Source organism: Triticum aestivum, chromosome 5A, assembly GCF_018294505.1.
Source record: "Triticum aestivum cultivar Chinese Spring chromosome 5A, IWGSC CS RefSeq v2.1, whole genome shotgun sequence".
Taxonomy (NCBI): domain Eukaryota; kingdom Viridiplantae; phylum Streptophyta; class Magnoliopsida; order Poales; family Poaceae; genus Triticum; species Triticum aestivum.
Window position 1 is genome coordinate 491,719,924 of NC_057806.1, and position 20,790 is coordinate 491,740,713.

Here is a 20,790-nt window from a genome sequence, read left to right on the forward strand (position 1 = left end):
TGTAACCACGCCCACTTCGGCGAAGCCCTCGCCACCAAGATTGAGCAACAGTAACCAGCCGCCGACAAGGCCCTGACAGTGGGGCCTGCCTGTCAACCAAGGAGCCGGCAGCCGACGGGACCCACTAGCCGGCGGGCCCCAGTAGACGACGCAGAAGCCGGAGAGCGTAGACACAGACGGCTGGGCCCCGCGCCCAGCCAGATTACCATTGTACCCCTGGGGGTAGGCCTATATAAACCCCCCGGGGCATCCATGCAAAGGGAGATCAATCCCTGCTAGTCTCAGACACCACATAGGGAGGAGAAGAGAGCAAGCTATGCCCTTCTTCCTCCTCTCGCCAAACAGCTCAAGGAGCACCGTGTAGCTACTTGTTCATCTAGTGACCATGCGGAGACCCTGCAGAGCAGCAGTAGGGGTGTTATCTCCACGGAGAGCCCCGAAGCTGGGTAAGATTCGCCGGCGTGCATGTCTTCGCCTCATCCCGTTTCCAGGCACCGGCGACGTCTTACGGGCTCCCACAATGATAAGCCACCCATTGGCATATGTCGCACCTACCACCTGACATTTGGCGCCCACCATGGGGCCAGGTGCATCGTCGTCCGGAGACCTGTTCTGGACGGGAACCCTCTTCCTCCCCCGCGAGCGTAGCCAGCCCGGCACGCCCGATGGCGCTTGCCACGACGTGCTACAAGGCGTCGCCAACATCTGTGCGGCGAGCAGCCTCGCCGATCTCCTTGACAAGACTCTCATCTCTGACGAGCTCGCCTCCGACGCGGGCACCGACCACCTCGTCAACCTCCTCGGCCAGCTCCACGTCTCCGGCGAGCCTGCCGTGAACTTGGAGTCGGTTGGCTCCACCGATCCAATGCCTGTCGACTCCGACACGGCCTCACTCGACACGTTCCCCACCAACGTCGCGATCTACAACGACCCGCTTCCCCGGGCCGATGGCTGCGACGCTGTCACCACCGAGGTGATGGTCATCGGCCACGGCGGCACTTCTGACGAGAGCGCCCACGACGCCCCGCCCGCGGCGGTTCACGACTTGTCCATCCCCCTCCCGGCCGATGCCGACGCTAAAGCACTGGAACCTCGCCGCCTTGCCCTCCTCGCGGAGGGCCGGAAGTTGGTTTCCATGAGACGCCTCGCTGAGGCCCACCGACGCGAGGCCGACCGCGCCGCCTTTGGCACGCCACCCCCAGGTGGGCCTAGCCGGGCCGGCGTTGTCAGACAGCGCGGCGCTGTCGTCGCCGATACGCTAGGAGTCGACCGCCCAGTCTACGCTACTCCACTCGAGAACCTGCGCGCCGCCCAGGCGGCCGTAGACGAGCTAGATGGACTGGGGGCCGAAGAATTCCCCCACATGACCCGGCGCATCCAGCAGCTGATCGATGCAGCCGCTCAGCGGCGCGAAGCCGACGCCCGCACGGAAAGCCCTCCCCCGCGCCGAGATCACGGCGCGACGTCCCAGACGCCGACTACGGGTAAAACCCGCGCGCGGTGCGAGAAAGAACCGGCTGCCAGCCGAAGCCGAACCCGAATCTCCATCGAGCGAGACGCAAAAGGCCACTCCCGGGCTGTGGAGTGGCGGGGCAACCTGCCTCCGCCCCGGCCCCGTGGAGAGAGATATCCCACCCCGCCGCCTGTTGCGCATCCGACTCTCAGCGGCCGGCTAGGTCGCCGCGAAGGAGTCGACAAGAACGACACCCGCCATCGGATCGACCGCCTGGCGCGATCCCTGGCGCTAGAAGAAGAAGACGATGTCAGCCCGCCTTGCTTCGGCCCCCGCATCCGCGACGAGCCTTTCCCCAAAGGGTTCTCGCTCCCAAGAGACACGCCCAAGTACAACGGCTCCGTGAAGCCGGAAGATTGGTTGATCGACTACTCCACGGCGGTTAGCATAGCCAACGGCAATAGGCGCGTTGCCGTGAAGTACGTGCCCCTCATGCTGCAGGGCATGGCGTGGACCTGGCTCAACAGCCTCAAGCCATACAGCATCAACAGCTGGCTAGACTTCACAGAAGCCTTCGTCCGCAACTTCACCAGCACCTACAAGCAGGCTGCCAAGCCCAGACAGCTCTCCTTGTGCGTACAAGGCCCCGCCGAGTCCACTTGCGACTACCTCACGCGTTGGGCCGAGCTCCGCAACTCTTGCGAAGGGGTGCACGAGGTGCAAGCCATAGAATACTTCACTACCGGGTGCCGAGAAGGCACCCTCCTCAAGCACAAGCTCCTCTACAACGAGCCGACTACCCTCGACGAGCTTCTGATCATAGCGGACAAGTACGCCACCACCGACTCCTCGATGAAGACCGAACTCCGGGTAGACGCGTCCGGAAATGTGCTCAACCCGGCCGACACCCACACCAGAATGACTACAAGTGCAAGGGCCCGGTGCCGCCCCCACCAGTCGGCAGGTGGCCACAGTCGAAGACGAGCAGCCCAAAGCGTGGCCCGCACCCAAGAAGCAGAGGGGCGGCAAGCCGGCTTGGCAGCCGGCCTTCTCCTACGAGCAGACTCTCGACGCCCCGTGCAAGTTCCACAGCGGCGCGAAGCCGTCCAACCACACGACCCGGAAGTGCCACTGGCTCACCCGAATCTCTAAAGGCGAAGGGCTCGCACCGCCTCCGCCTGCCGGTCCGCCGCCTCCGGCTCCGCAGCCGCCGGCCGCTCGGCCCGCAGTCGGAGCCGTGCACGACGAGTTCCCCGACGAGCATGCCGCCTATATCATCTTTACAAGTCAGCTCGAAGACCGGCGCAGCAAACGCCGAGAGCACCAAGAAGTCAGCATGGTTGCTGCCAACCCCTCCGAGCACATGCACTGGTCAGAAAAACCTATCACCTGGAGCCGGACCGACCACCCAGAGGTGATGCCGTCTCCCGGCTCTTATGCGTTGGTTTTGGATGCCACCCTTGCAATGGATAGACGCGCTGCCCGATTCTCCCGCATGCTGATAGACGGCGGGAGCAGCATCAACATCCTGTACCGTGACACCATGGAGAAGCTGAATGTCAAGACGAAGCAACTCATGCCTACTCGGACTGTGTTCCATGGCATCGTACCCGGCTTGTCCTGTGCCCCCATTGGCAAGATCAAGATTGATGTACTTTTTGGGGACAAGGAGCATTTCCACCGAGAAGCGATCTGGTTTGAAGTGGTGGACCTGGAGAGCCCTTACCATGCATTGCTTGGCTGACCTGCCTTGGCCAAGTTCATGGTAGTTCCCCACTATGCATACCTCAAGATGAAGATACCAAGCACCAAAGGCGTCATCACCATAGCCGGTGATTACAAGAAGTCCTCTGAGTGCGCAGCAGCCAGCAGTCGGCTGGCCGAGTCCCTTGTGATTGCCGAAGAAAGAAGATGTTGGACCGAGTCATGGCCATGGCCGGCAAGCAGTCGGCCTTGTCCCCCGATCCCAAGGAGCATGATGCTCAAGGATCTTTCCAGCCGGCCAAGGAGACGAAGAAGATACCTCTTGACCCCGAGCACCCAGAGAGGTTTGCCGTCATCGGGGCAAACCTAAACAGCAAATAGGAAGGCGAGCTCGCCGATTTCCTCCGTGAGAATCAGGACATCTTTGCATGGTCCCTCAAGGACATGCCAGGCGTTCCGAAGGAATTCGCCGAGCACAAACTACACGTCCGAGAAGACGCAAAGCCAGTCAAACAACCCCTCCGCCGACTGTCGGAGGAGAAGCGCAGGATTGTGGGAGAGGAGATAGCCCGGCTTCTGGCAGCCGGCTTCATTATGGAAGTTTTCTTTCCAGAGTGGCTCGCCAACCCGGTCCTCGTGCTAAAGAAGAGCAACAAGTGGCGCATGTGTATAGACTACACGAGCCTCAACAAGGCCTGCCCCAAAGATGCCTTTGCCCTACCAAGGATTGACCAAGTGATAGACTACGCAACCAGATGCGAGCTGTTGAGTTTCTTGGATGCTTACTCAGGGTATCACCAGATAAAGTTAGATCCGGCAGACCGCCTGAAGACCGCCTTCATCACGCCATTCGGAGCCTTCTGCTACCTGACTATGACATTCGGCTTGAGAAATGCCGGTGCCACTTTTTAGCGTTGCATGCAGAAGTGCCTCCTCAAGCAACTTGGCATAAATGCCCACGTCTACGTAGACGACATTGTGGTGAAGACGGAGAAGCGCGGCACCTTGCTGGAAGACCTCAAGGAAACATTTGAGAACCTACGCCGGTTCCAAATCAAGCTTAACCCCGAGAAATGCGTGTTCGGAGTGCCAGCCGGCCAGCTCCTAGGCTTCCTGGTCTCCGAACGCAGCATCGAATGCAACCCAGTAAAGATCAAGGCCATTGAGAGAATGGCGATTCCCACCAAACTTCGAGATGTCCAGAAGTTTACCGGATGCTTGGCCTCCCTGAACCGCTTCATCAGCCGGCTCGGAGAGAAAGCTCTTCCCCTCTACCGCCTCATGAAGAAGACCAACCACTTCGAGTGGAATGACCAAGCCGATCAAGCTTTTCACGAGCTGAAGAAAATGCTGGCCACGCCGCCTGTCCTGGCAGCGCCGACTGAGAAAGAGCCCATGCTCCTCTACATTGCCGCAACCAGCCGGGTGGTCAGCACCGTCATCGTAGTCCAACGCCCAGAAGAAGGCCGAGCCCAGCCGGTCCAGAGGCCGGTGTACTATTTGAGCGAGGTGCTGTCTACCTCGAAGCAGAACTACCCGCAGTACCAGAAGATGTGCTACGGCGTGTACTTCGCTGCCAAGAAGCTGAAGCCCTACTTCCAAGAGCATCCCATCATGGTTGTACGCACCGCCCTGCTGGCCGAGATCATAGGCAGCCGGGATGCATCCGGCCGGGTGGCGAAATGGGCCATCGAGCTGGCCCCCTATACGATTTTCTACCAGCGTCACACCGCCATCAAGTCCCAAGCATTGGCCGACTTCCTCGTCGACTGGGCCGAGACCAAGTACCTACTGCCGGCTCCCGACTCCACTCATTGGCGCATGCACTTCGATGGGTCCAAGATGCGCACCGGCTTGGGAGCCGGCGTCATCCTCACCTCTCCCAAAGGTGACAAGCTCAGATACACGCTGCAAATTCACTTTGCCGCCTCCAACAACGTGGTCGAGTATGAGGCGCTCATACACGGGCTCCGGCTTGCCAAAGAACTTGGCATTCGCCGGATCCTATGTTATGGCGACTCGGACTTGGAGGTCCAGCAATCATCCGGCGACTGGGATGCCAAGGACGCAAATATGGCAAGCTACCGCTTCCTCGTTCAGCAGATCAGTGGGTATTTTGAAGGATGCGAGTTCCTCCACGTACCACGAGCCGACAACGAGCCACCTGATGCCCTGGCTCGAATAGGCTCCACTCGGCAAGCAATACCAACCGGTGTCTCTCTACAACGCCTCCTCAAGCCGTCTATCAAGCCGTCTCCAGAGTCCGATTCCATCTTCGTGCCGCCTGACCGCGACGCAGCCGGCTCGAAGAACCAAGCAGGTGACCTGGGGACTTCGATAGTCGGCCAGGGGGTATCAGCAGGCGGCTCGGGGACTTCCGTAGTTACGCCCGACCCGGGGACTGCCTCACCCGGCTCGGGGACTACGGTAGTCGGCCTGGAGACTACACCAACACAACAGGCGGCGGCCGACTCCAGCATTTCACCGCCCGCCCGCCCTGGTCGCAGTAGCCGTTTTGGCAATAGAAGAAGTCGCAGCTCCGTCATGGGCTCAATCCATCCTCAACTTCCTAATAAACCAAGATCTACCGGCTGACGAAGTAGAGGCAAGGCAAGTCCAACGCCGAGCCGGAGCATACACAATCGTCAACAGAGAACTCGTCAAGCGCAGTGTCACTGGAGTCCTCCAGCGATGCGTTGAGCAAGAGAAGGGCATTGCAATCCTCAGAGACATCCAGCAAGGAGAATGCAGCCACCATGCGGCCTCAAGACCACTCATCGCCAAAGCCTTCCGCCATGGTTTCTTTTGGCCGACTGCTTTGGATGACGCCAAGGAGTTAGTTAAACATTGCAAAGGATGCCAACTCTTCAGCTCCAAGCAACACATGCCGGCTTCAGCACTCAAGACCATTCCCCTCACTTGGCCCTTCACCGTTTGGGGACTGGACATGGTGGGTCCATTCAAGACGGCGCGCGGCGGCATGACACATCTTCTTGTCGCCGTGGAAAAATTCACCAAATGGATTGAGGCAAAGCCGATCAAGAAGCTGAATGGGCCGACTGCCGTGACATTTATCGCAGATATAACAACTCGGTACGGCGTGCCACACAGCATCATCACTGACAATGGCACGAATTTCGCCAAGGGAGCCTTGGCACATTTCTGCGCGACACAAGGCATCCGGTTGGACCTAGCGTCCGTCGCCCACCCACAGTCAAACGGCCAGGTCGAGCGAGCCAACGGCCTCATCCTTTCCGGCATCAAGCCCAGATTGATCGTACCACTAGAGCATTCAGCCAGCTGTTGGCTCGATGAGCTGCCGGCTGTCCTCTGGAGTCTGCGCACTACACCAAACAAGTCAACCGGCTTCACTCCTTTCTTCCTCGTATATGGTGCCGAGGCGGTCATCCCAACTGACACCGAGTTCGACTCACCTCGGGTAACCATGTACACGAAAACCAAGGCCAAGGAAGCACGAGAAGACGGTGTCGACCTGCTGGAAGAAGGCCGGCTGTTAGCCCTTAGCCGGTCCACCATCTATCAGCAAGGCCTGCGCCGCTACCACAGCCGGAAGGTCAAGCCAAGATCCTTCCAAGAGGGCGATCTTGTGCTTCGGCTGATCCAGCGAACAGCCGGCCAGCACAAGCTCTCGCCCCCTTGGGAGGGCCCCTTCGTCATCAGCAGAGCCTTAGGCAACGACTCCTACTACCTGATCGATGCGCAGAAGCCGAAGGCACGAAAGATGCCGGAGTCGGAACGACCATGGAATGCCAACCTCCTCCAAAGGTTTTACAGTTGAAATGCAGTATGTATCACGCTAACTTTTGTACTAAGTACGAGACAATAGCCCCCCACCCCCCCCGAGGAGAGCTCGGGGACCGCCATCTTTTGTCTATGAACGAAAAGTATCATGCTTATGGCCTTGTCATCACATTCACTTTTTTTTGTCCGGCACCGGGTTCGACTAGTCGGCCCGGGGACTGGCCGCCTGGAGTTATATTAGAAGTCCTACCTGCAGTCAGACAAGTAGTGTGCCGGCTCCCAAGCCTTCTCTTGCCAAAAGTCGCAGTTCGAAGAACCGGCTGTCCGGCTGGCAAGGGTTAAAGGGCAGGAACGGGTGCCCACACGAAAAACGGCTAGGGACTAACGGACTAATATAACAAAAGCCGGTTTTTCTCCCACCGCCGACTGGCTACCAAAGTAGCCGGCCGGCCGGCTTCCATTCACCTCGCTCCAATCTAAGAAAGCTTGAGTACTTGCCTTCCCAGAAGGGGAAGGCGGCAAAGGAAACAGCCTAAGGATAAAAAGCATACATGAATGGAAACCAAACACGCAATAATATTTACATAAAAGACCTTCAAAAGGCCAGCATTTGATATAGTTTGAATACACCCCCAGTGGGTGGAACTGCGCAAGTTTGATAAAGTTGTTCAAAAGGCAACAAGCAGGAAAAAACAAGGATGGCAGACTAAGCCCAGGGAGCGACTGGCGAGTCGGGCAGGTCGGTGGAGACGACAGTGCCGGCTGGAGGAGTGGCCGGCTGGCGAACCTCGGCATGATCACCGCCTCCCGCAGAGGGCGCGCTAGCATGCGCCTCGTTGCTGGAGGCACAATCAGGCTGAGCTAGCTGGCCGCTTCACCGGCCGGCTCAACGTCTTCGCCCTCCTCTCCTTCGTCGTCTTCGCCTTCATCGCTGGAGGCGATCTCCTCTGCCGAGTCTTCACCCGCTGCCGGGTCCAGCCCGAACCACTCCTCCGGCTGGGCAACGCCGTCATCATTAATTTCAGGAGCAAAGACGTTGATGTCAGTACACTCGGCGATCGTCGAAGCGCGCTGAGCGATAGCCGGCTGCACCTCCTCCAGCTCTTCGTCGGCCTCCAGCCTCCAGGTGCGCAGCTGGTCCAGGTTTAGCCCCGGATACCAAGCTCGGACGAACTCCAACGCCCGCCCAGCTCCAAGCCGGGCCGCTGATGCTTTCCAAGCCTCAAAGCGGCCAACCGCAACTTCCAGCCAGTCGGTAGTCCGACTCGGGGTGCGGGGAATCGTCTCGTTTGGCTAGAGGGCGGCCAACACCTGCGCCCCAGCGCGCTGGAGGCGGCGGAGCATACGATGAGCCGGCTGCAGCCGTGCTTGGACCGCCAAGAGTTCCTCCTCAAGCGTCCGACTCGCGTCCGGCGCGGTGTCGGCCCCCGCCCGACGACGCGCTTCGCGATGGGCCTCGATGGTTTGGGTAGCGAAGACGGAGTAGCCGGGAAAGTAGTCTGCACAGAGAATAAAAAGCAGCACAAGTCAGAACACAAATCAGGCGGCAAGGGGCATGCAAGGAGCAAGGAAGGCGGCTTACCGTCGATCAAATCCTTAATACGGCCGAAGCCTTCATTCAGCGCTTGCCTGGTCTCAGCCTAGCCCGCCGCTTCGGTCTCGAACTCGGCCTTCAGGGCGGCTTTGTTATCCTGCGCCTTCTTCAGGGCCGCCTTGTGGCTCTCCTCCTGGTCAGCCAGCTTCTTGACCAGGCGGTCACGCTCCAGGACCAAGGCGTCGTACTCAGTTTCCTTGGCGCGAAGGGCGGCCTGCGCCTCGCTGAGCTGCCCCCTCAAGTCGGCATTGGCTTCTGCGAGCACGAAAGACAAAAGAAAAACCAATAAGGTGAAGTCGTCAGGGAAGATCCGACCCGACTGCTGAGCAGTCGGCCCGAATCTCGGGGACTACACCCAGTGGGTGCGCTGACGCGCCCCCACAGGAGATGAACGAAACCAAGTACGCACTCCGGCTGCTGATCAGGTCTTCGGTTCTCTGGCCCAGCTCCTGAGCCTGGGAGTTGAAGGCAGCAGCACGGAGGTTATGATACTCCTGAAAGAACAGACAGGAGGCGGGTATAAGATGGTTGACAGGACCTAGTAAGTTCCGAGCCGCCTGCGCAGCACCCGACTTGGAACTCGGGGACTACACCCAGTAGGTGCGCTGACGCGCCCCCACGGAAGAAATCGAAAGAGCAAAATAACCAAGGACAGAAGACTCACCCGGATGACGGCCCGTGTCGAGAGAAACTCTTGAGTGTATCGCTGCAGCGAGGCGGCCTGAGCTTGAAGCCGGTTCCGGACCTCCTGGGCTGCCGCGTTCAGCTCGCCCGTCCCCCCGCTGGGAGTCCACTCGGACGTGCTGACGCTGACCGTCTCCAGGGCCTCCGCCGTCTGGCTGGCGCTCGCTGCTCGGTGCGGTTCCGGCGCGGAGGTGCCACCCCCTGTGCGCTGGCGCAATGCCGGCTGCACCTCAAGGCCGGCCCCTGCCGCCGGCTCGCCCCTGGACAGCTGCTCTGGCCCCGCAGCTGATTGGCCGCTTTGGCCCGCTCCAGTCGGCGCCGTCTGCGACGCCCCCTCCACGAAGATCACGGGGTCCTCCCGCCTCTCCATCACCGGCGGGCCTTGGTCGACCTCCTTCGACGGGGGCACGGGAACGTTGGGGGCCACGGCGCGGAGGGGAACAACGAGCAGCGGAGGCCGGTTGTGCCAGGCCTCCGCCTCCGTCCCCGCTGCTGCCGCCTTCGCCCGGGCCTTGGCCGCCGCGTCGGCCTACTCCTTCGTCGCCTGGGCGGTCCTTCGCTCCGCCGCCTCCCGCTCCTCCCACGCGTTCCGCTTCGTGGCCTCCTTAAGGTCGGCGCGGGGATCCACGCGGCGGGAGCTTGAGGACCCTCCAGTCGGCCCGACTATGGAGCCGCCAGGACCTCGCTCGAGAGAAAGCGGCACCCTGTCCGGCAAAAAAATAAAGGTTTAGAAGAGTTTCGGACGAAGAAGACAAAAAATATATACGCAAGACATTCGACGACTTACGCAGAGATCGCCTGCGGCTGCTTCACCGCCTTGCGAAAGTGGCCCGCCTTCACAGCCGCCTCATCCCGCTTGGTCGCCGCCGTGGAGGCCTTGGATTTTTTCGGCCGGCTGCCGAAGAAGGTCGACGCGGCCCGGCGCTTCTGCACGCCGCCACGGGGAGCCGGCACGGCAGATGAGCCCGCGCCTTGATGACCAGGCGCCGGCTGGCGGTGCGGGGCGACTTCGACCTCGTCGTCATCCGGCCAGTCCTCGAAGCTGGCCCCGAGTCCCGCGCCTCTGGCCTCGTCGCCTTCCCCCACGATGGCGTCTTCCATGGCGGCCGCTCCCAGGTCCGGATCGTCAGCGTCGTCCATCGTGCGGTTGGGGAGGAGCTGGCGCTCTACCCCCATGGCCCCGGCTATCGGCGGGAGAAGAGGGTTCTGCAAAAGGCAAACCAATTGATCAAGAGTCGGCTATCATGAGGCCGGCTACAAAAAAGGAAGAAAAGAAGAAAGAACTTACGGCAGGCAGAGGGTTGGCGCGGGAATACGGCTCCTTGCCGTATCGCCAATCCTCAACGAGCTTGCAGTTGGAGATATAATTCACCATGTAAGACACCTCTATGTGAGGCATCTCCCTGGTGCTCAGCCGGCACGGGTCGAAGTGGCCGCTCATTTGGCAGATCATGTGAGGCCGGCCTTGGAGCGGAAGAACCCGGCGCTCCACGAAGGCGGCCACCAAGTCGGCTCCGGTCAGGCCCTCCGACTGGATCATCACCCGAAGCCGGGAGACGGCTGCGTTCCCGGCCTGAGACAGCGACCTAGCCCGGTAGCTCCACGAAGGTTGCCTCCCAGCCGGCGGACCGGCTACGTAATCCGGCAGGTTGACGTAGTCACCTTGCTGGGCGACGTTCTTCACATAGAAATAAGACTTCTGCCAAAGCTTCACTGACTGGATCAGCGGAATGGACGGGAACGGATTGTTCTCGCTCGCCCGCCTCATGGCAATGAAGGGTCCCAGGGGGCGGGCACGCCCGCGACGACGGTGCCGAGCTTGCTTTGGAAGAACTCCTCCTAGAGCTCGAGCGTGGGAAGAACTCCAAGAAAGCCCTCGCACAGGGTGACGAAGGCCGACAGCAGCATCACCGCGTTGGGCGTGAGGTGATGCGGCTGGAGGTGGTAGAACTCGAGGAAGGCTCGAAGGAATCCGCTCGCTGGGAGGCCGAAGCCGCGCAGGCAGTGCGAGCGGAAGATCACCCGCTCGCCCTCCTCCGGTGCCGGCGAAATCTCCCTCGTCGGCGCTTGACGAACCCGCACAAGGTTCTCGCCGGGCAGACGCCGCGTCCGACGGAGGAACTCAACGTGGTCCTCGTGGACGTTGGAGCCATCCCACGAGCTCGACAGTGCCATGGGAGCGATGCGGCGGGGAGCAAGACGAAGCGATGGCGGAATGGTGCGGCAAAGAGTTGCTGCGGCGAAGAGAAGAAGAAGGAGGGCGAAAAGGGGCAGAGTGAGGGAGAGCGCGCGAGCCTCTGCCGCTCCCCCTCCTCCTCCTACTTATAGACCGCGCGGCGGAGCCGAGGAGGCGCGACGTGGGGGAACGTGGGGATCAACTGCGCCTACTCCCCCACGTCCCGCGATTATTGTGCCTTGATGGCAGAATAAAACCGCCGCGGGAAGGCAAGCGGACCATGTGGGCCGCAGAAGATCCGCGCTCGGACCGAGGCCTGCGAGTGGCGGGCCCGGGCCTGCAGCGGCGTCCCGTCGCGCGCGTGCATTGGCAGGATTTCCTCGCCACATGGCCCGCGTTCCCGCCTACGAGAAACAGAGCTTTTCCGAAGACGGCACGCACGAGCAAAGCCGGCCCCTCGGGATAGGAAGCTGACCTAGCTTCTCGTCCCTTTATCAGCCTCGAAGCTCGATCAGCTTCGGGGACTACAGTCGGAGTAAATAACCATGGGTAGCCTAGCCGGCTCCCCCTGGCCCTTCTGAAAAAAATTACGAGCCGATTCGGCCCTCAAGAATCCAAGACACAGGGCCGCCTTCCCCTTGCCGGCTGTCTCCAGGCCGACTATCGAAAGGCGGCCCGACTTCAGCCCTCATGAATAGAAGCCGCGGGAGGGCCGACTCTGAGAAGCCGGCCGCGAGAAGGCCGACTCCAAGAAGCCGGCTCCCATAAAGCGGTCAAGATCGTACCCTCGAAGTCTGCATCCACATAACGGCGATGTGACAGGGCATGGCTACAGTGAAGCCTGCCACCCCCGAGTCCCGGAGCACGCCTGGCACAGTGCACCGTACGGGTAGCCATGACCCGTCCGGCGTAGCACTGTTGCCACGTTAACCCTGATGTCATCCATGACGGGCTACCAGTACGGCCCACAGGCGGTGGGCCCCTTCGGGCAGAGAGACACCCGAAGGCGGCCAGACCTCCCCCAGTCGGCCCAAGATAGAGCCGGCACCCCAAAGCCGGCTTGCCACCTCCCTCGAAGAAGACGCCCCATTAAGGAGACAAGATGCGGTGGGGCTACAGTGATCGCCCACCGGGCGGTAGCACTGTAGCCAAGCCCACTTCGGCGAAGCCCTCGCCACCAAGATTGAGCAACAGTAACCAGCCGCCGACAAGGCCCTCACAGTGGGGCCTGCCTGTCGACCAAGGAGCCGGCAGCCGGCGGGACCCACTAGCCGGCGGGCCCCAGCAGCCGGCGCAGAAGCCGGAGAGCGTAGACACAGACGGCTGGGCCCCGCGCCCAGCCAGATTACCATTGTACCCCCGGGGGGTAGGCCTATATAAACCCCCCGGGGCATCCATGCAAAGGGAGATCAATCGCGGCTAGTCTCAGACACCACATAGGGAGGAGAAGAGAGCAAGCCGTGCCCTTCTTCCTCCTCTTGCCAAACAGCTCAAGGAGCACCGTGTAGCTACTTGTTCATCTAGTGACCATGCGGAGACCCCACAGAGCAGCAGTAGGGGTGTTATCTCCACGGAGAGCCCCGAAGCTGGGTAAGATTCGCCAGCGTGCATGTCTTCGCCTCATCCCGTTTCCAGGCGACGTCTTACTGGCTCCCACAATGATAAGCCACCTGTTGGCATATGTCGCACCTACCACCCGACAGCCGCATACTATGATTATGAGATATGGCAAATGGACGTCAAAACGGCATTCCTTAACGGTTATCTTAAGGAAGAACTGTATATGATGCAGTCGGAAGGTTTTGTCGATCCTAAGAATGCTGACAAGGTGTGCAAGCTCCAACGCTCGATTTATGGGCTGGTGCAAGCATCTCGGAGTTGGAACATTCGCTTTGATGAGATGATCAAAGCGTTTGGGTTTATGCAGACTTATGGAGAAGCCTGCGTTTACAAGAAAGTGAGTAGGAGCTCTGTAGCATTTCTCATATTATATGTAGATGACATACTTTTGATGGGAAATGATATAGAACTTTTGGACAGCATTAAGGCCTACTTGAATAAGATTTTTTCAATGAAGGACCTTGGAGAAGCTGCTTATATATTAGGCATCAAGATCTATAGAGATAGATCAAGACGCCTCATAGGTCTTTCACAAAGCATATACCTTGATAAGATATTGAAGAAGTTCAATATGGATCAGTCTAAGAAGGGGTTCTTGCCTGTGTTGCAAGGTGTGAAATTGAGCTCAGCTCAATGTCCGACCATGGCAGAAGATATAGAAGAGATGAGTGTCATCCCCTATGCCTCAGCCATAGGTTCTATTATGTATGCCATGCTGTGTACCAGACTTGATGTAAACCTTGCCGTAAGTTTGGTAGGTAGGTACCGAAGTAATCCCGGAAAGGAACACTGGACAGCGGTCAAGAATATCCTGAAGTACCTGAAAAGGACTAAGGAAATGTTTCTCGTTTATGGAGGTGACGAAGAGCTCGTCGTAAAGGGTTACGTCGACGCTAGCTTCGACATAGATCTGGATGACTCTAAGTCACAAACCGGATACGTGTATATTTTGAATGGTGGGGCAGTAAGCTGGTGCAGTTGCAAGCAAAGCGTTGTGGCGGGATCTACATGTGAAGCGGAGTACATGGCAGCCTTGGAGGCAGCACACGAAGCAGTCTGGGTGAAGGAGTTCATTACCGACCTAGGAGTCATACCCAATGTGTCGGGCCCGATGACTCTCTTCTGTGACAACACTTGAGCTATTGCCCTTGCCAAGGAGCCCAGGTTTCATAGGAAGACCAGGCATATCAAGCGTCGCTTCAACTCCATTCGTGAAAGTGTTCAAAATGGAGACATGGAGATTTGTAAAGTACATACGGACCTGAATGTAGTAGATCCGTTGACTAAACCTCTCCCTAGAGCAAAACATGATCAACACCAGAATTCCATGGGTGTTCGATTCATCACAATGTAACTAGATTATTGACTCTAGTGCAAGTGGGAGACTGTTGGAAATATGCCCTAGAGGCAATAATAAAAGGATTATTATTATATTTCCTTGTTCATGATAATTGTCTATTATTCATGCTATAATTTTATTATCCGGAAATCGTAATACATGTGTGAATACATAGACCACAATGTGTCCCTAGTGAGCCTCTAGTTGACTAGCTCGTTGATCAACAGATAGTCATGGTTTCCTGGCTATGGACATGGGGATGTCATTGATAACGGGATCACATCATTAGGAGAATGATGTGATGGACAAGACCCAATCCTAAACATAGCACAAGATCGTATAGTTCGTTTGCTAGAGTTTTTCCAATGTCAAGTATATTTTCCTTAGACCATGAGATCGTGTAACTCCCGGATACCGTAAGAGTGCTTTGGGTGTACCAAACGTCACAACGTAACTGGGTGACTATAAAGGTATACTGCGGGTATCTCCGAAAGTGTCTGTTGGGTTGACACGGATCAAGAATGGGATTTGTCACTCCGTATGACGGAGAGGTATCTTTGGGCCCACTCGGTAATGCATCATCACAATGAGCTCAAAGTGACCAAGTGTCTGGTCATGGGATCATGCATTACAGTACGAGTAAAGTGACTTGCCGGTAACGAGATTGAACGAGGTATTGGGATACCGACGATCGAATCTCGGGCAAGTAACGTATCGATTGACAAAGGGAATTGTATACGGGGTTGCTTGAATCCTCGACATCGTGGTTCATCCGATGAGATCATCGAGGAGCATGTGGGAGCCAACATGGGTATCCAGATCCCGCTGTTGGTTATTGACCGGAGAGCCATCTCGGTCATGTCTACATGTCTCCCGAACCCGTAGGGTCTACACACTTAAGGTTCGGTGACGCTAGGGTTGTAGAGATATGAATATGCAGTAACCCGAAAGTTGTTCGGAGTCCTGGATGAGATCCTGGACGTCACGAGGAGTTCCGGAATGGTCCGGAGGTGAAGAATTATATATAGGAAGTGCAGTTTCAGCCATCGGGAGAGTTTCAGGGGTCACCGGTATTGTACTGGGACCACCGGAAGGGTCCCGGGGGTCCACTGGGTGGGGCCACCCATCCCGGAGGGCCCCATGGGCCAAAGTGGGGAGGGGAACCAGCCCATAGTGGGCTGGTGCGCCCCCCTTGGCCCACCCCATGCGCCTAGGGTTGGGAACCCTAGGGTGGGGGGGCGCCCCACCTGGCTTGGGGGGCACTCCACCCCTTGGCCGCCCCCCTAGGAGATCCCATCTCCTAGGGCCGGCGCACCCCCTAGGGGGCCTATATAAAGGGGGAAGGGAGGGGGCAGCCGCACCCTTGAGTCTTGGCGCCTCCCTCTCCCCTGCAACACCTCTCCCTCTCGTAGTAGAACGGCGAAGCCCTGCTGCGGTGACCCCTGCATCCACCACCACGCCATCGTGCTGCTGGATCTTCATCAACCTCTCCTCCCCCCTTGCTGGATCAAGAAGGAGGAGACGTCACGCTGACCGTACGTGTGTTGAACGCGGAGGTGCCGTCCGTTCGGCGCTAGGATCTCCGGTGATTTGGATCACGTCGAGTACGACTTCCTCATCCCCGTTCTTTGAATGCTTCCGCGCATGATCTACAAAGGTATGTAGATGCAATCCGATCACTCGTTGCTAGATGAACTCATAGATGGATCTTGGTGAAACCGTAGAATTTTTTTTGTTTTCTGCAACGTTCCCCAACACGGGTGTGATAGGCTCTACGTTCAAATACAACGGGTGCAAAACAGTAACACACGTGGAATACTCAGGTTATACTTGACGAGCCAAGCATATACAGATATGGCCTCGGAACACGGAGACCGAAAGGTCGAGCGTGAATCATATAGTATGCAATGCAATTGCGCTGTAATGCTTTACTTTATCACTAAGCGGTAGCGATAGTCGTGGAAGCATAAGATTGGCGAGACGACAACGATGCTACGATGATGATCAAGGTGTCGCGCCGGTGACGATGGTGATCATGACGGTGCTTCGAAGATGGAGATCACAAGCACAAGATGATGATGGCCATATCATATCACTTATATTGATTGCATGTGATGTTTATCTTTTATACATCTTATCTTGCTTTGATTGACGGTAGCATTTTAAGATGATCTCTCACTAATTATCAAGAAGTGTTCTCCCTGAGTATGCACCGTTGCGAAAGTTCTTCGTGCTGAGACACCACATGATGATCGGGAGTGATAGGCTCTACGTTCAAATACAACGGGTGCAAAACAGTTGCACACGCGGAATACTCAGGTTATACTTGACGAGCCAAGCATATACAGATATGGCCTCGGAACACGGAGACCGAAAGGTCGAGCGTGAATCATATAGTAGATATGATCAACATAGTGATGTTCACCAATGAAACTACTCCATCTCACGTGATGATCGGACATGGTTTAGTTGATTTGGATCACGTGATCACTTAGAGGATTAGAGGGATGTCTATCTAAGTGGGAGTTCTTTAGTAATATGATTAATTGAACTTAAATTTATCATGAACTTAGTACCTGATAGTATCTTGCTTGTTTATGTTTGATTGTAGATAGATGGCCCGTGCTGTTGTTCCGTTGAATTTTAATGCATTCCTTGAGAAAGCAAAGTTGAAAGATGATGGTAGTAATTACACGGACTGGGTCCGTAACTTGAGGATTATCCTCATTACTGCATAGAAGAATTACGTCCTGGAAGCACCGCTAGGTGCCAGGCCTACTGCTGGAGCAACACCAGATGTTATGAACGTCTGGCAGAGCAAAGCTAATGACTACTTGACAATTCAGTGTGCCATGCTTTACGGCTTAGAATCGGGACTTCAACGATGTTTTGAACGTCATGGAGCATATGAGATGTTCCAGGAGTTGAAGTTAATATTTCAAGCAAATGCCCGGATTGAGAGATATGAAGTCTCCAATATGTTCTATAGCTGCAAGATGGAGGAGAACAGTTCTGTCAGTGAGCATATACTCAAAATGTCTGGGTATAATAATCACTTGATTCAATTGGGAGTTAATCTTCCAGATGATTGCGTCATTGACAGAATTCTCCAATCACTGCCACCTAGCTACAAGAGCTTCGTGATGAACTATAATATGCAAGGGATGAATAAGACTATTCCCGAGCTCTTCGCAATGCTGAAAGCTGCGGAGGTAGAAATCAAGAAGGAGCATCAAGTGTTGATGGTCAACAAGACCACTAGTTTCAAGAAAAAGGGCAAAGGGAAGAAGAAGGGGAACTTCAAAAAGAACAGCAAGCAAGTTGCTGCTCAAGAGAAGAAACCCAAATCTGGACCTAAGCCTGAAACTGAGTGCTTCTACTGCAAGCACACTGGTCACTGGAAGCGGAACTGCCCCAAGTATTTGGCGGATAAGAAGGATGGCAAGGTGAACAAAGGTATATATGATATACATGTTATTGGTGTGTACCTTACTAATACTCGCAGTAGCACCTGGGTATTTGATATTGGTTCTGTTGCTAACATTTGCAACTCGAAACAGGGACTACGGATTAAGTGAAGATTGGCTAAGGACGAGGTGACGATGCGCGTGGGAAATGGTTCCAAAGTCGATGTGATCGCGGTCGGCACGCTACCTCTACATCTACCTTCAGGTATTAGACCTAAATAATTGTTATTTGGTGCCAGCGTTGAGCATGAACATTATATCTGGATATTATTTGATGCGAGACGGTTATTCATTTAAATCAGAGAATAATGGTTGTTCTATTTATATGAGTAAAATCTTTTATGGTCATGCACCCATGAAGAATGGTCTATTCTTATTAAATCTCGATAGTAGTGACACACACATTTATAATGTTGAAGCCAAAAGATGCAGAGTTGATAATGATAGTGCAACTTATTTGTGGCACTGCCATTTAGGTCATATCGGTGTAAAGCGCATGAAGAAACTCCATACTGATGGACTTTTGGAACCACTTGATTATGAATCACTTGGTACTTGCGAACCGTGCCTTATGGGTAAGATGACAAAAACACCGTTCTCCGGTACTATGGAGAGAGCAACAGATTTGTTGGAAATCATACATACAGATGTATGTGGTCCGATGAATGTTGAGGCTCGTGGCGGATATCGTTATTTTCTCACCTTCACAGATGACTTAAGCAGATATGGGTATATCCACTTAATGAAACATAAGTCTGAAACATTTGAAAAGTTCAAGGAATTTTAGAGTGAAGTTGAAAATCATCGTAACAAGAAAATAAAATTCCTACGATCTGATTGTGGAGGAGAATATTTGAGTTACGAATTTGGTGTACATTTGAAACAATGCGGAATAGTTTCGCAACTCACGCCACCCGGAACACCACAGCGTAATGGTGTGTCCGAACGTCGTAATCGTACTTTACTAGATATGGTGCGATCCATGATGTCTCTTACTGATTTACCGCTATCGTTTTGGGGTTATGCTTTAGAGACAGGCGCATTCACGTTAAATAGGGCACCATTAAAATTCGTCGAGACGACGCCTTATGAACTGTGGTTTGGCAAGAAACCAAAGTTGTCGTTTCTGAAAGTTTGGGGCTGCGATGCTTATGTGAAAAAGCTTCAACCTGATAAGCTCGAACCCAAATCGGAGAAATGTGTCTTCATAGGATATCCAAAGGAAACTATTGGATACACCTTCTATCATAGATCCGAAGGCAAGACTTTTGTTGCTAAATTCGGAAACTTTCTAGAGAATGAGTTTCTCTTGAAAGAAGTGAGTGGGAGGAAAGTAGAACTTGATGAGGTAACTGTACCTGCTCCCTTATTGGAAAGTAGTACATCATAGAAACCGGTTTCTGTGACACCTACACCAATTAGTGAGGAAGCTAATGATGATGATCATGAAACTTCAGAACAAGATACTACTGAACCTCGTAGATCAACCAGAGTAAGATCCGCACCAGAGTGGTATGGTAATCTTGTTCTGGAAGTCATGCTACTAGATCATGATGAACCTACGAGCCATGGAGAAGCGATGGTGAGCCCAGATTCCGCAAAATGGCTTGAAGCCATGAAATCTGAGATGGGATCCATGTATGAGAACAAAGTGTGGACTTTGGTTGACTTGCCCAAAGATCGGCAAGCAATTGAGAATAAATGGATCTTCAAGAAGAAGACTGACGCTGACGGTAATGTAACTGTCTACAAAGCTCGACTTGTCGCAAAAAGTTTTCGACAAGTTCAAGGGATTGACTACGATGAGACCTTCTCACCCGTAGCGATGCTTAAGTCTGTCCGAATCATGTTAGCAATTGCCGCATTTTATGATTATGAAATTTGGCAGATGGATGTCAAAACTGCATTCCTGAATGGATTTCTGGAAGAAGAGTTGTATATGATGCAGCCGGAAGGTTTTGTCGATCCAAAGGGAGCTAACAAAGTGTGCAAGCTCCAGCGATCCATTTATGGACTAGTGCAAGCCTCTCGGAGTTGGAATAAACGCTTTGATAGTGTGATCAAAGCATTTGGTTTTGTACAGACTTTTGGAGAAGCCTGTATTTACAAGAAAGTGAGTGGGAGCTCTGTAGCATTTCTGATATTATATGTAGATGACATATTACTAATCTGAAATGATATAGAATTTCTGGATAGCATAAAGGGATACTTGAATAAGAGTATTTCAATGAAAGACCTCGGTGAAGCTGCTTACATATTGGGCATTAAGATCTATAGAGAGAGATCAAGACGCTTAATTGGACTTTCACAAAGCACATACCTTGACAAAGTTTTGAAGAAGTTCAAAATGGATCAAGCAAAGAAAGGATTCTTGCCTGTGTTACAAGGTGTGAAATTGAGTAAGACTCAATGCCCAACAAATGCAGAAGATAGAGAGAAAATGAAAGATGTTCCCTATGCTTCAGCCATAGGCTCTATCATGTATGCAATGCTATGTACCAGACCTGATGTGTGTCTTGCTATAAGTCTAGCAGGGAGGTACCAAAGTAATCCAGGAGTGGATCACTGGACAGCGGTCAATAACATCCTGAAATACCTGAAAAGGACTAAGGATATGTTTCTCATATATGGAGGTGACAAAGAGCTCATCGTAAATGGTTACGTTGATGCAAGCTTTGACACTGATCCAGACAATTCTAAATCGCAAACCGGATACGTGTTTACATTAAATGGTGGAGCTGTTAGTTGGTGCAGTTCTAAACAAAGCGTTGTGGCGGAATCTACATGTGAAGCGGAGTACATAGCTGCTTCGGAAGCAGCAAACGAAGGAGTCTGGATAAAGGAGTTCATATCCGATCTAGGTGTCATACCTAGTGCATCGGGTCCAATGAAAATCTTTTGTGATAATACTGGTGCAATTGCCTTGGCAAAGGAATCCAGATTTCACAAGAGAACCAAGCACATCAAGAGACGCTTCAATTCCATCCGGGA